This window comes from Triturus cristatus, chromosome 12, assembly GCF_964204655.1.
Source record: "Triturus cristatus chromosome 12, aTriCri1.1, whole genome shotgun sequence".
Classification (NCBI taxonomy): Eukaryota; Metazoa; Chordata; class Amphibia; order Caudata; family Salamandridae; genus Triturus; species Triturus cristatus.
In genome coordinates, this window is record NC_140595.1 from 535,681,187 (window position 1) to 535,696,110 (window position 14,924).

General features: G+C 43.4%; 2 protein-coding genes across 3 annotated transcripts in view; both read left to right on the forward strand.

The window, feature by feature from the left end:
• Window positions 1-2,726: 2,726 nt before the first annotated feature.
• LOC146776230 (F-box/LRR-repeat protein 8-like) overlaps window positions 2,727-14,924 on the forward strand; it is a 32,123-nt gene continuing 19,925 nt past the window's right edge. The window contains exon 1 of one of the 2 annotated variants that reach the window (XM_085638642.1): window positions 2,727-2,832. The gene's annotated coding sequence lies outside the window, so the exon portion shown is untranslated. Of the gene's footprint in view, window positions 2,833-2,877; window positions 2,967-14,924 lie in introns of those variants that run through there. The other variant, XM_085638643.1, reaches the window with a different exon arrangement.
• The window catches only part of FBXL8 (F-box and leucine rich repeat protein 8), a 149,311-nt gene continuing 137,121 nt past the window's right edge, over window positions 2,735-14,924 (forward strand). The window contains exon 1 of the mRNA XM_085638640.1: window positions 2,735-2,832. The gene's annotated coding sequence lies outside the window, so the exon portion shown is untranslated. The remainder of the gene's footprint in view (window positions 2,833-14,924) is intronic.

Genomic DNA, 14,924 nt, shown 5'->3' on the forward strand with positions numbered 1-14,924 from the left:
AAAGCTTCAGCCTTTCCATTCAAATTAACATTTTTATTTTTTATATTTGTGAATTCAATTCAATATTTAATAAGTTTTGTATTTACTTGATGTATAACTGTTTGTGTTTATTGTTTTGAAATTAGAATCGTAGAAATGTATTTGGTCAGGATCCCGGCTTCCAGTAGCGATTCCGTTGGGGTTTACAGACGTCAAAAGGTTTAACAACCGCTAATGTAGATATTTCGTGCTCCAGACTCCAGTGATCCAAGCTTGATGGCCTGGAAGATTCAGAAGGCAGGGAGCGCACTGATTGGCTGCCCCAAAAGTCGTCGTTGAATTGAATAGCCAATACAGCTGGAAGAACGAAATGGCGTCATCGAACAGGAAAAGTCCCACAGGTTGTGTCCTACAAGGGACGGCACTGTCTGAGACTAAGTCATTGGGTGTTTGCGTGAAAAACAGCGCAGCTACGGCTGAGAAGGTAAGACGTGTGCGTGGACGTCATTTATTTCTATCCATCTGTGCAAGCGGGCATCCATTTTCTTTAAGTTTACTGTTTCCGTTCGAATCTTATCGCCCCCGGCTTGAGTGCGTCATTGTAAGCCTCCATGAAGTGTGAGTAAATCGTGATATTACACAGGTTGGAACTGTCAAACAATTGGTTCAGGCACTGAACATACTAGTGATGTCAAAGTGCCCGCTTTCAGGAGGTGCCTAGCGCACCCAGGTTTGTTGCTTTTGGTACTGTGACGTTTCAGGTTACAAACCAAAGAGAGTAAAATCATTCATAACTAAATAAAAAACAGCGTTACAACAAACAATTGATGGACGGAATGCTGACAATGCAGACATTCTCCCCCAGTCAAGAGATCTGGGTTAAATCCATCGTTCTTTTGCCCACTACACCACCCCAGTTTAGACATGGCCATATGCAAATCAGTCTTGACCCTGTGCCTCATGGGAACAGTCCAGCCCGAACTGCCAAGCCATGTCTTCCCTGGACCGGAATCAAGCATCCTAGGACCGGTTTCTGGCTATCAGCCGTCATCAGCCAGGATAGCTTGACTCCAGTGGCGTAGTGAGCATGGGTCCCACGTCTGGGAATACCCATCCCACTTAGGGCGAAAAGCGTTACAACAAACAATTGATGGACGGAATGCTGACAATGCAGACATTCTCCCCCAGTCAAGAGATCTGGGTTAAATCCATCGTTCTTTTGCCCACTACACCACCCCAGTTTAGACATGGCCATATGCAAATCAGTCTTGACCCTGTGCCTCATGGGAACAGTCCAGCCCGAACTGCCAAGCCATGTCTTCCCTGGACCGGAATCAAGCATCCTAGGACCGGTTTCTGGCTATCAGCCGTCATCAGCCAGGATAGCTTGACTCCAGTGGCGTAGTGAGCATGGGTCCCACGTCTGGGAATACCCATCCCACTTAGGGCGAAAAGCGTTACAACAAACAATTGATGGACGGAATGCTGACAATGCAGACATTCTCCCCCAGTCAAGAGATCTGGGTTAAATCCATCGTTCTTTTGCCCACTACACCACCCCAGTTTAGACATGGCCATATGCAAATCAGTCTTGACCCTGTGCCTCATGGGAACAGTCCAGCCCGAACTGCCAAGCCATGTCTTCCCTGGACCGGAATCAAGCATCCTAGGACCGGTTTCTGGCTATCAGCCGTCATCAGCCAGGATAGCTTGACTCCAGTGGCGTAGTGAGCATGGGTCCCACGTCTGGGAATACCCATCCCACTTAGGGCGAAAAGTGTTACAACAAACAATTGATGGACGGAATGCTGACAATGCAGACATTCTCCCCCAGTCAAGAGATCTGGGTTAAATCCATCGTTCTTTTGCCCACTACACCACCCCAGTTTAGACATGGCCATATGCAAATCAGTCTTGACCCTGTGCCTCATGGGAACAGTCCAGCCCGAACTGCCAAGCCATGTCTTCCCTGGACCGGAATCAAGCATCCTAGGACCGGTTTCTGGCTATCAGCCGTCATCAGCCAGGATAGCTTGACTCCAGTGGCGTAGTGAGCATGGGTCCCACGTCTGGGAATACCCATCCCACTTAGGGCGAAAAGCGTTACAACAAACAATTGATGGACGGAATGCTGACAATGCAGACATTCTCCCCCAGTCAAGAGATCTGGGTTAAATCCACCGTCTATGTAATGATAATGTGTTGGAATTTGAAGGCTAAATAGTTTGTAGGAGCAGGGTATGTAGAGCAAACAGAATCTAGTTTGCTCCACAAGTAGCCTCAATTGAAAGACTTGATGATCTAACAAAAGAAAAGAAAGCGTGTATTAGGAGTAAAAATGCTAAAGTCTAGCATGTCGCTTATCTATAGCAAATAAAACCACATTTTGAAAAGCTTCAGCCTTTCCATTCAAATTAACATTTTTATTTTTTATATTTGTGAATTCAATTCAATATTTAATAAGTTTTGTATTTACTTGATGTATAACTGTTTGTGTTTATTGTTTTGAAATTAGAATCGTAGAAATGTATTTGGTCAGGATCCCGGCTTCCAGTAGCGATTCCGTTGGGGTTTACAGACGTCAAAAGGTTTAACAACCGCTAATGTAGATATTTCGTGCTCCAGACTCCAGTGATCCAAGCTTGATGGCCTGGAAGATTCAGAAGGCAGGGAGCGCACTGATTGGCTGCCCCAAAAGTCGTCGTTGAATTGAATAGCCAATACAGCTGGAAGAACGAAATGGCGTCATCGAACAGGAAAAGACCCACAGGTTGTGTCCTACAAGGGACGGCACTGTCTGAGACTAAGTCATTGGGTGTTTGCGTGAAAAACAGCGCAGCTACGGCTGAGAAGGTAAGACGTGTGCGTGGACGTCATTTATTTCTATCCATCTGTGCAAGCGGGCATCCATTTTCTTTAAGTTTACTGTTTCCGTTCGAATCTTATCGCCCCCGGCTTGAGTGCGTCATTGTAAGCCTCCATGAAGTGTGAGTAAATCGTGATATTACACAGGTTGGAACTGTCAAACAATTGGTTCAGGCACTGAACATACTAGTGATGTCAAAGTGCCCGCTTTCAGGAGGTGCCTAGCGCACCCAGGTTTGTTGCTTTTGGTACTGTGACGTTTCAGGTTACAAACCAAAGAGAGTAAAATCATTCATAACTAAATAAAAAACAGGACTGCAGTGCACAATCTCTTGGCATTTGACATGCACCAGCTTTTCATATCTGCCCTGACGTTACTGCTCGGAAGGAAAGGGTGCTTAACAGGGTGCTTCCATTTTAAGCACTGTTATACTTAGTTCCACGTGACCCAGCGCTGGAAATGAAAAAAATGTATAATCTGGAAACCGTCTTTTAAGGGTAATATAATAACACTACAGCTAGAATGCAAGCGAGGTGGCTAAAAAGAAGTGGTGAACCGAACTGTCAAGCTTCGCAGTTCATTCTGTGTTTTATTTGCAATTTGGGATTTTTAGTCTGTTTGTCTCTATTATAAAATTAGGACCACAAGTCATATATTTGTTTTTGGAAGCATATACGGTAGAAATTAAAATATTGTAAATGTTTTATTGTTTTAAAGTTAAAATGTCTCCAGCCAAAAATGGCGAGCATATGCTTAAACTAAAAAAAGGAACAATCACTGCATTTGGCACACTAGCTCTGGAACTTAACCACACTATTCATTAAGGGGATGTGTACACGATCAGTATAATTACTGCAGCGTCCTCCCCAGCCTGGGAGCATTCAAATGAATATGCCACACACGGAGCTGTGGATTGTACGTCTTTATTACTCGGCATACAATTACACACTGCACTCTCGTTCCTGGTAATAATCACCCCTTTTAACTGTTAATAACCACACCTTAACACCTCCCAGAAAATACGCAAGTGTCCTAGCACACATAGTCTCACAACACTACATCTTCTCCCTTGTTAAATAAAAAGTACAAAGAATAGTCACATCATATTTTTTCAATAAAGCGTTGAGGTGCTCGCACTGGTCGGCCAGGGTGATTTAATGAATTTGCAGACGTCGAGGTAGGTGCTTAAAAGTGTGACAATCCTGTGTGATGGACTTTCAGGGACGATGCGCTGCCACCATATGTCCTTTGCACGTCACAACCCTCAAAGGATCAACAGCTAACAGAGTGTCTGTTTTTCGCTTTAGTTTCTGCTTGACCAGGACCCAGTCACCTTCATCGGAGGCTGTTTCCTGAGCTTGGTGATGGCGATCAGCATATGTTTTCATCTGGCACTTCCGAGAAGTGTCAGTGGCATTTAAGAATCGGTCTACTGTCTATTGTGGCAGTTTGGTTCAGAGGGCTCTCCGAAATAGCAAGGTGGTGGGGCTCTCACCAGTTGTGGAGTGAGGAGTTGAATTATAAGCACAGAGGGCTTGACACCAGGCTTGGTTTAACTCAGTACCCTCTATCGGTGCTTGTTGAATTACCGTTTTGAGAGTACCAATGAATCGTTCCACAACAGCAGTCGCTTGGGGACACAGAGGTGTGCTCATTTGATGCTTGACATTTAGTCTGATCAGAAAGTCCTTGAATTCTTTGCTGTTGAACAGTGGAACATTGCCAGATTTGATAATGGCAGGGAAAACCCCATGCTGCAAAGATGTTATCCAGTCGCTTGATGACCTTCACATGAGTTGTTAATGAGAACTCCTCTACCAAAGGAAAACATGAATACTCATCGATGACTACCATGAGATGATGTCAGTTTTCAAAGGCCTCAAAGAAACCAACTGCAACATTTTCCCACACATGTACAGGATGGTCAAGCATTGTCAATAGGTACTGCGTCACGTTGCAGGAAAGGCAGTTGCAAAGATGGCACTCTTTTAGTTCCCTCTAAACCAGCTCATCTAGACACCAGAACCATGCTTGGTCTCTTGGGCCTCTTTTGCTAACTGCAATACCACAATGTCGTTCATTGGCTAGTACAATGACCTGTTGTCTTAGTCTCTCAGGTATGACGATTCTTGAGCCTCTCAATATAACACCTTCTTTGGTAATGGACAGTTCATCCTTTACATTTTTGAAATTAAACCTCATCAGCAAAAGTTCCAGCATGTTTCTTCCACGATTGGGTTGAAATGATGCTTTTGAGGATAAGCATGTTCTAATCAGCATTCGTAGCAGCAATGATCTGTTCAATGGACAGGGCTGCTGGTTTGCTGGACATGGAACCCTGTAATGGATTTTGGTCGTTCAACAATTCACTATGCATTTGTAATGGTTAGACATGATCAGGCTGAATTTAAGTTGTATGGCCGTTTGGCTTCGTGCCATGCTACAGAGACCAATATAATGACATCAAGCACATTTGTTGTACCTTCCTGCCTACGGCAGCTAAACAGTGTTGGCACAACCGATTGCTTTCGTGGTACTCTGAGTCTGCAGACTTTTGCCGCTTCTGGGGCTCAAATCCTTATGGCGTTGGAGTTCAATCTGCATCATAAATATCAGAAGCTGTGCAAATTAAGTCAGAGAAATTAAGCATGCATCTTGCCCTTATTAAAGGTGTAATATTATTTTTCATATTATCTCAGAAAAAAAGACTACCAGAGTGCAAACAATTAATTGAGCTAATCATGCCAAAATTAGGCATAGATTTTGTGTATTAAAAGTAAGAAAACCAGTATGCAATATCATTTTATGCGCACTTGTAAATATTAGTCTTTTTGATAATACAGTATTCATTGACTTCTTTGTGTGCCCATTTTTAGGCCGAAGCGTGCCAGACAGCACAGCTGTCTTGTTTGCTAACGACATTTTGGGGACATTCGGAAAGCTTCCCTGGGAATGCATTCCGCCAGTTGTTTACCATTCTATGCTTTCTAATTTGTGGCTCACATTTGCTTGTTTTCTGTTTACTGGCTCTAATTGTATTAGGCTGTCCAGCTCGAATTCGTTTCTTCCCTTGCCCAAAGCCTATTTATTGCATTCTTCCACCAGTGCTCGATTTCTGTGAACAGGCCTTTAAATCTTATTCTTATCTTGTCATATTTGCTGTGCATTCAAAGACAGAGGTCAATGTCAGGTTCTCTCTTACAGGGAGCTTGATGTTTATTTTCTTTGTCTGACTGCAAAATGAGAGGATCTATGCGAGAATCAAGCTAGCTCCAGGGAGCGGTATGATCTTGTTTTTTTTGTAGCACACAATAAAATTTAAATATCTGCAAATGAACTGTGCAGATATTCCTGAACTAGAAAAGCCCCAAAAAAGCAATTTATTTGCTAATTCTGTAGTGTGGTGGAAACTAATATTTTAAAAACGATTAAAACAAATCAATACACTAGTTGATGACATGTTCATACATTATCGTTTGTGCTCTGTGTGCTTTTTTCAGTGAAACTGAATGTCTGTGCAAATGTAATAGTGATTTCAATTCAAGATGTGTTGTCTGTAATAGAAGCATGCTACCACCCAATGCATATTCCACTCTACGCCACTCCACCCAACCCTGCACCACTCCACTTTACAACACGCCACTGCGCTCTAGGCCATTGCACTCTACTCTGCACTGCTCCATTCTATGCTACTAAAACTTCTCTACGCTCACCCTACTACTCTACACGACTGCACTCTTCGCTACTGCATTCAATACCACTCCAGTCTAGGCCACTCCACTCTACTCATCACAACTCCACTCTACGTCATTCCACTCTACAATACTCTGAAGCACTTCACTCTACAATACTCTGAAGCACTTCACTCTACGCCACTGTACTGTATTCTGTACTACGCCACTTAATGCCCTTTCAGTTTATGCCAATCCACTGTACCCCACTCTAATCTACTCTGCACAACTACACTCTAAACCACTTTATGCCATTACTCTGTCGCTCTACTCCACACCACTGCACTCTACACCACTGTACTCTACTCTAAGCCACTGTAGTCTGTGCCACTGCTCTCTATGCACGTTTACTCTGCATCACTTCACTCTACGCCACTGCACTGTATGCCACTGTGCTCTACTTTGCACCTCTCTATGCACTCTACTCTGCATCACTCTATACCACTCTACTCTGCAACACTGCACTCTTTGCCACTGTACTCTACACCACTATGCTTTGCACCACTGCACTCTACGACACTGCACTCTACTGTACAGCACTCTAATCTACGGCATTGTATTCTACAATGCTGCATTGCACACCGATGAATTCTATGCTGCTTCACGCTACACCACACCACTTTACTCTTCAACACTGTACATCAACGCACTCTACACCAGTCCACTCTCCTCTATGCCACACCACTGTATGCCATGCCCCCGACTTCACTATATGCCACTCCTATACTTGACACTCTATGCCACTCCACTCCACTCTTCGCCATTCCACTATTCTACACTCCATGCCAGACTCCACTATGCCACACATTTTTAGCCATGCTGAATAGCAGCCACACTGGTTTATAACATGACTAAAAACATTGGTAAAGCCAATAGCTCTTGCATAGGCGAGACCTATTGGCTTTGCCAATGCTTCTCTGGATTAGCATTGGATTCACATATACATTTGCAGAACCTGGGCATATAATGGCACATTAATTGTGAATGGAAAGTTACTGGCACAGCAATAGCGGTGAGAAGTAGGTCCCCTATCACAGTATTTGAAGTCACTTATTTCTTGTAACACAGGATTTCTGAGGAACATTTATTCCACCAGTGTACATTGTATCAAGCTGTTCTGTGAAACACACATGGATCTGCTGTCCCCACATGGTTTCTGCAGCGCAGTGACTTTTTTAATACATATGGTTTTGAATTTCCTAACCAATTAATTCTGATATGTCATTTGATTTGTCTTTAAATTCGTCAAATTACTATGTGCTATGTTTGAAAAATGCAAAATGTTGAATTCTGTTTTTCAAACATTCCTGGGGGTGGGTGGGGGGTTGAGGGGATCCAATAACACATTCCTTTTTAAGTCTCACCTAAAGACAGCTTTTAGCAACATGCTGTTGCCCGTCTATTGTGGACAGTAGCAATACTTACAGTTCATTTGTTGCCATTGCTTGGTTTTATTCTCACTCTCATTTGCTTGCTTCCTATTCAATGGTGTTTCATCCTCTTGTATTTTCCCTTCCCTTGAGCATAGCTTCTTACCATATTTTTGATTGGTTGACTTATGTTCTTCCACTACTCACATGTCACATTCAAAAAACGTATTTTTAGGTCTCGCCTGAGCCAGCGCGTGCGCTGTACAAGCGAGACATTTAGTAAGCGGGTTTTGAAAGTGCTATCCAGAGGCTGCCGGCCACCAGCTTGCTGTTACGCGCACAAGCGCAGCTGCCATCTGGCTTTCGTCAGCTTGTTTTCTTTCATTTTCACGCCACGCGCGTGATTCCCTTCCCCCACGTGATTCCCTTCCCCCACGTGATTCCCTTCCCCCACTCCCTCCTCGTCGGCTCTTAATTTTATTTTTTCTTTCAATTTCGCACCACGCGGCCGAAAGTGACATTAAGGCATTTATATACCGCTGGCAAGACCCGATTGTCTGAATTGCATTTTTGTTTTTGCTTTGTTAAGCGTAAACGGATCCATGAGTGCATACTTCCAGCTAACTCTCTTTTATGCTTCTCTTCCCCATCTCCACCCAGCACAGTCACTCTTACACTGTGCTACTTTGCACCGCTGCTCTCCACCCCTATTCCTTTATTTCATGAGTGCTTATATACCTCCCCGCCTCACCTTTTATTGCTCTTTCACGCCCGTGTACTCTGCCTGCCTTCTTATTTATGTGTGCCAGGGTTGCTCCCGCCTCATGCTTTCCGATGCCGTCCTGGGAGGTAAATACAGGTTTTGAGCGAGCTGCTAGTGCAGTCTTTTCATTACCAGATGGTGTGTTGCGGTGCCTTCGGTAGAACAATGTCCCTCATTCCCAGCACCCCGTGCTCCCAGTGATCAGGGTGACACACATGGTTTCATGCTTTGGAATGGACAATGCGGGCACTGCAGGCAAATGCCATACAGGGCCTGAAAAATCTGGCACAGCGTGTGGAGCCCGAGTGTATTGTATTTATTGGTAACCGTATATAGCTGCTACTGTGTCGTGTTCGCCTAGCGGATCCTTTGCGTGTCAACTGTAAGGTTGCCTTGCTGATAGTAGTGACCACGGCTGCAATTGGACACGGTCGGTTATGGCTGCAATGTGTGTTTACTCTGGATCTTCATTAAGCCTTCCTTGCCTCTCTCCGCCTTGCTTGCGCTTCAATTGCCTCCCCCTGCCCCACCACAGATCGTGTCCGTCCTTCCTCCCTCTCACACTCGGCGCCTGCACTTTGCCCTTCCCCTCTCCCCCACCACAGAGCGCGTCTTGTATTGCCAGAATCACAACAGCTTTTCCAACAAAGGTATTACTACAAAACTGGCATTACAACACCAGCTTCTACAACGAAGTCCCAAAACACGCTGTCAAATAGAATGCTAGTACCAGAACAACGAACGCCCTCATAACGTGTTCAATAATAAAGTTTACCTTTACATCACAAAATAGATATATGCGCCAGAAACTGTTAAAAAAATAATGTGCAGACAAACAACCAATGTCCTTACTTTATCAATTTGGAGAGCTTTTCAAATGAGCCAAGAAACATAACCGCTTTGGGAAGTGTATTGATTGGTGTTGAAGTTCTACTGGCTCGTTTCATGCCCAACGCGCATATGCAGTAAGATAATGGACATGTAGTCCTACCTCACTGTTTACTAACAATCTCCCACATTTCCCAATGCAAAAATAGCTCCCGCCCCTTCCCCAGCTCTGACCCTTAAGACCCACACCTGGCGCAGCCCTCGCCTTCCTAAAGTCTGCTCTCTGCACCTCTACCTGTCTTCGCGCGAGAACTTACGTGGTAAAAGATTTGCGTGATAAAGCCGTAGTGAAAAAGGACATTTCCCTCTTTCATTAGCTTATTGCTGTATTGTGGTATTAACTGCAGTGGCCTCCATGTAAAATCGAGAGCTGCTAGTATTATTTTAACATTGTCAAGTGTTTGATGGCTGACAGCACAAATTCCAAAGTTAGCCTAATTCACCTTTGATGGAACCCCACTCACTGCACGTGGCACGCGGGAGCACCAGCCATCTTCTCAGCCTTTGTTACAGTAGATGAGCATTAACTTTTCCTTGTCTGCCTTTTGAACACTGATCTCAGCCCATTAACAATATTTCAACATCATTTTATTTGCAAAATAACCTTAATTCGGCATTAAAGATAGCTACTGTATAATTGTCGTCTGCTCCCTTGATCGTGCCTGGCTCTCATGTAATTACACCCTGGAGATACTGTTTGAATTCACTTTGAAGCCTGGTCCTAAAGACAGCGTACCTGCCGCCAGCTTCACTGTAATTAGGAGATTCTTTCAAAGCCCCACGTGCCTTTGACGGTTTTATATATATATCTATTTTTAATTCTTAGAATTTCTATGGATGCATAGACATTTCCCAGGAAAGTTGCATGCTTTGTCCAACATTAGTTCCTATATTTTTTACACGTTATAAACGCACACAACAAATTAAAAGACATAAAAGGAAAAAGAAAGCTGACCTTGTGATGTTAAAGGACTACATTGGCTTACAGCTTGATGAAGCGTCCAAATATTATGTCTCGATCACCCTAACACAAGCACACACTTCAAAGGCCCTGCCTGGATATTAATACCTTACCACAATAACTGCTGCCAATGTGAAACCCCTGAACCAGACAATGGGCACCCCAGGCTGACAAAAAATAACAAAGTGATAAAAATGCCAGAACCATGAATTCCAACTTCGAATTAAGTAAAATAGAATAGCTTGCATTTAGGCCCGGTTTCCCCCAAGAACAAAAAAATAACAAGCATTGGCATAGCCAATAGGTCTCGTCTTGGGGACCTTTTAAGTGTTTAACCATGCAACAGTTGATGTTGTTGCACCCAGGATATTGTGCTGCATAACTAAATACTTATAAGGTCCCAAAAGTGAGACCTATTGGCTATGCCAATGCTTGTTATATTGAGTCGACCAGACAGAGCAGGCTGTCTGGTTGCAAAAGACCCATTGTTAACTTTCCAAGATCTTACAGTGGGATTAAAGCCCACCTATTGCTTACCATTGGCTGGCTTTATAGACACTCTAATTTGCTTAATTTTCTTTTTGCTTATGCACTCCACAAGAGTGCATTTGTTTTCCACTTGTCTCCCTCATGTGCTCCCACTCCTATTGTTCTCTCTCTCTCTTGTCTGTCTGCATTTCTACCCTACTGTGCTTTCTCTTATTTCTTTTTGCATAAGCATTCCACAAGTGCATGTTTTTTCTAGCTTTTTACTTTGTGTGCTTCACTCCCCCTCCCTCTCTGTTTTGCTCTCTTTTTTTTCTGTGTGCTGCTCCCCCTCCGCGGTGCTCCCATATCTGTGTGCTTCTTTCTCACCTCTCTGTTGCTTTCTCTCACACTTGTGGTTTTGTGGTGTTCTCTCTATCTTATGCTTCTTCCCCGCACTCCATGTGCTGTTTTTCCCCACCTGCTCCTCTGTTACTCCCAACACCCATGGCCTTTTCTTGGGGGGGGGGGGGTTGCACTGATAAATCAGAGTTTTTTATTAACCAAGATCTAAGTGAGATCCTGCCATCTTGGATCAGTGAATAATTTGTATTATAAATTGTACCATCGTCATTCCACTGCTGTGTGCATGCATTCTGACACAACCATGTCAGTGGAATGACTATTTGATGATGGTGCACAGTGTCTGGACGCTATACCAACACTATGGTTGGAAAACCGGTTGAACGGACCAGAGAATTCACCCGGATGGCACGATATGGAGTATCAAAGAAATAGAGCCATACATAAAATGGATATAGCATGAACCGTGCATTAGAGATGGCATCCGTTGTGGAGCCAAATTGTTTTGGAAGCAGCAACATACAGGATTGATTATCTATTCAACGCTGAGTCCTGAGGATGGTCTCGCGGACCTAGTTGGTCACTGGAGACCGAAACGTCAACAACTTATCCTCCTTAGCTCTAAGAGTTACAGCTTTTGTTATGTCTAGTTCAATTTGGATTTTCTAAAAAAAACTCTCTTGTAAATTGTTTTGATGGGACATGTGTTTCTGTGAAACCGATTTTGTTAAGAAGATTGATTACGGTGCCATAGGTCCTTATATTGTATAGATAATGTAAAAGACTATGGGATTGTATGGTGGCACCAGTGTTTACATATACATTTGCTTATGTACTGCTTAGAATTTTGATATATACAATGTGGCATGTACTTATGAGGTGTACAACTTGTTAAAACAAAATATATTTGTTGTTACTTCAATACATCTATGTTGGTATATATGAGTCATTTATTTGAAGATAAGTAATAGGATCACTTTTTGTGACCAGTTAAAATACTACTAACTAGTTTACCCAGTTCCTTGGGGAAGATAGGATTGCTCTATGTTAGTATATAAATGGATGCTATAGACAGCACCTCTAAAAAAGCAATAGGTAGACCGCTTGTTTCTTTTTGCTTTTAATACTCCATGGGACTGCATGTGTTTTATTACTCTGTCTGCTGCTTACCCCCTCACATTCCCACAGTCTCATTGTTTCTCATCCCCCGAGTTGGCCGGTTGCTTCCCCCGCCCTTTCTGTTCTAATTTTTTTTTTTTAATTACTTGTTTGATCGTCTACCGCGCCCAGATCCAATGTTGTTCTCGACATATCCCTAACTCCTTATTGTTTGCCCCCTGCTCCATTTTTAGGTCTCACCTAGCGAATGCAGCGCAGCTGCTTCGCTTGGCGAGACTCTATTGTTGTGGCTTTTCCTAGCGAAGGGAGACAAACCATGTGCGCGCACGGACATCCGATGTGCATGCGCATGGTGTCTCCTCTGCTTCACACGCTCACACCGGCGCGCCCGCATGGCGTCTCTTCTCTGGCTCCCACCGCGCGCTCACAAGCGCATCGCATGCTTTCACTTTCCATCCCCCATCGGCTCCATGGAGACAGCTTGTTCTTTTTTGGATCCATTTCACAGGGAAGCAACTAAATGAAAGAAGGAAAGAGAGGTTGTGAACCGTTTCTTCAAGTCACGGTTTTCAGTAAGTGAGGAGCAAGACAGAAAGAGAGGGAATAATAGAAAGAGTGTGGGGGGGAGGCAGCTGCCAGCACAGAAAAGAAGAGGACATTGTCCGTGTCTTCGCTGGGCAGTAAGGCACGGATGTGCGTATCGTGCCGGCTTTGCTTTATTAGTCATTACTACCTCTTGTTAGCAGACTCTTGCAGTTTAATAGCAATATTAAAAGGCGTTTTCCAACTCGGGATTGCTTACCGGTGATATGAGAGTTTAGTATACATTCTAGCGCCTGGAAGGACCAAAACCCTCGGTATAATTATTACTTTGTTGTGGGAACTCAGAATATTACGAAACTAGCCCACCCGATTCCCGTATGTTTCTCAGTTGTTTTATCACACGGACGTTTTCGATTCTTTGCGCAGATAAACCTCTCAACTTCAAGTCGTGATATCTCCCCATGAGTGGCAATCTCAATGCAGACGGTATCTCTCATGAACAATAACATCGGGATTACTGCGCTACTCGCAGCCCTCAGCGGTGCTCATTTTGATGCCCTAAAAGAATGATAGGCTGACTGAGTTACAAAATTCAAGCCTTCAAACTTCAGACCCATGTTTACAATAGGAACCCTGACCACCCAGCTACCAAAACCAGCTCTACCTCTACTGGACAACCCTATCTACTGGTTTTTGCGTGTGTATGCAGGTATGTCTGTATGTATGTCTGTATGTAGGTATGTCTGTAGGTATGTTTGTATGTACGTCTGTATGTGTGTATGTATGTATGTGTGTATGTATGTAGTATTTCTATAGTGCACATCTAGCCAAAAGCCAATGAAGATGATGTAGGCCCTAACTCACATGAACAGAAGATGCATGTATGTTACATATGTTTTACGTGTTTGTTACATTCCACCACCGATTTGGCATTTTGCCTTGGGCGAGCGAACAAGTTCTTTGAAGGGGGGGGCTAAATATGTGGAAACTAAGTTCCTGTTTGCAAGTGGGAGGATGTAATTTTCAAATATTGAGGCTTTTTAAAACAAGCATTTGCAATGCAATAGGTCTCGCATTTACGTGAGTTTAAGCTATCGGCATTGTAAATGACAATGCCTTTTATTTATGTTTAAAAAAAAAAAGGCATTTTCATTTACAATGCCAATAGCTTAAACTTGCGTAAATGCGAGACCTATTGCAATGCAAATGCTTGTTGACTTTTTCTCCCTACCTGCTCCTCATTTGCTCTCTAGCTGTTCTATCTTGTTTTTTCCCCCTAATGTTTATTTCATTTTTGTTGAGAGCCCAGCAGTTGCAATTTGCTGGCTGCCTCCTCCTTTCAAAGCTGTACATTTTAAAATCAAAATAACGCAGTCCAACCGCCACAATTAAAACAGACCACTTCTTGTAAACACCCAACCCTGGCATAAAATACAGAAGAACGACCTAGAAGAGTCTCTTGACAAATGCCCGCCCTCACAGGCCACAGATAGCAATGAGGCAGTGCATCAATTTGAAGAATGGATTAGATTAGCGGTCAATCAGGTAGCCCCAGAAAAAAATTTAGAATAAGAAGATGCCAGGTGACATCACCCTGGTACGGCCCAGACCTTAAAAACATAAAGTCAAAATGCAGAAGATTCGAATGACTATGGAGGGCCGACTATAGAAAGGAATATAAATTGGCATATAACCTAGCCTTAGAAGAATATAAGGAGGCTATCAAAAAAGCTAAGATTGATTATTACACAACCAGAATTGGGGCTGCTAAATCAGTCCAAGCCTTATCCAAGTGTCAGCAGGCTAATCAGTTTAGACCTGACCAAACCGTCTGCAATAAGATGGCTAACTTTTTTTCAAACGAAGGTGCAATCAA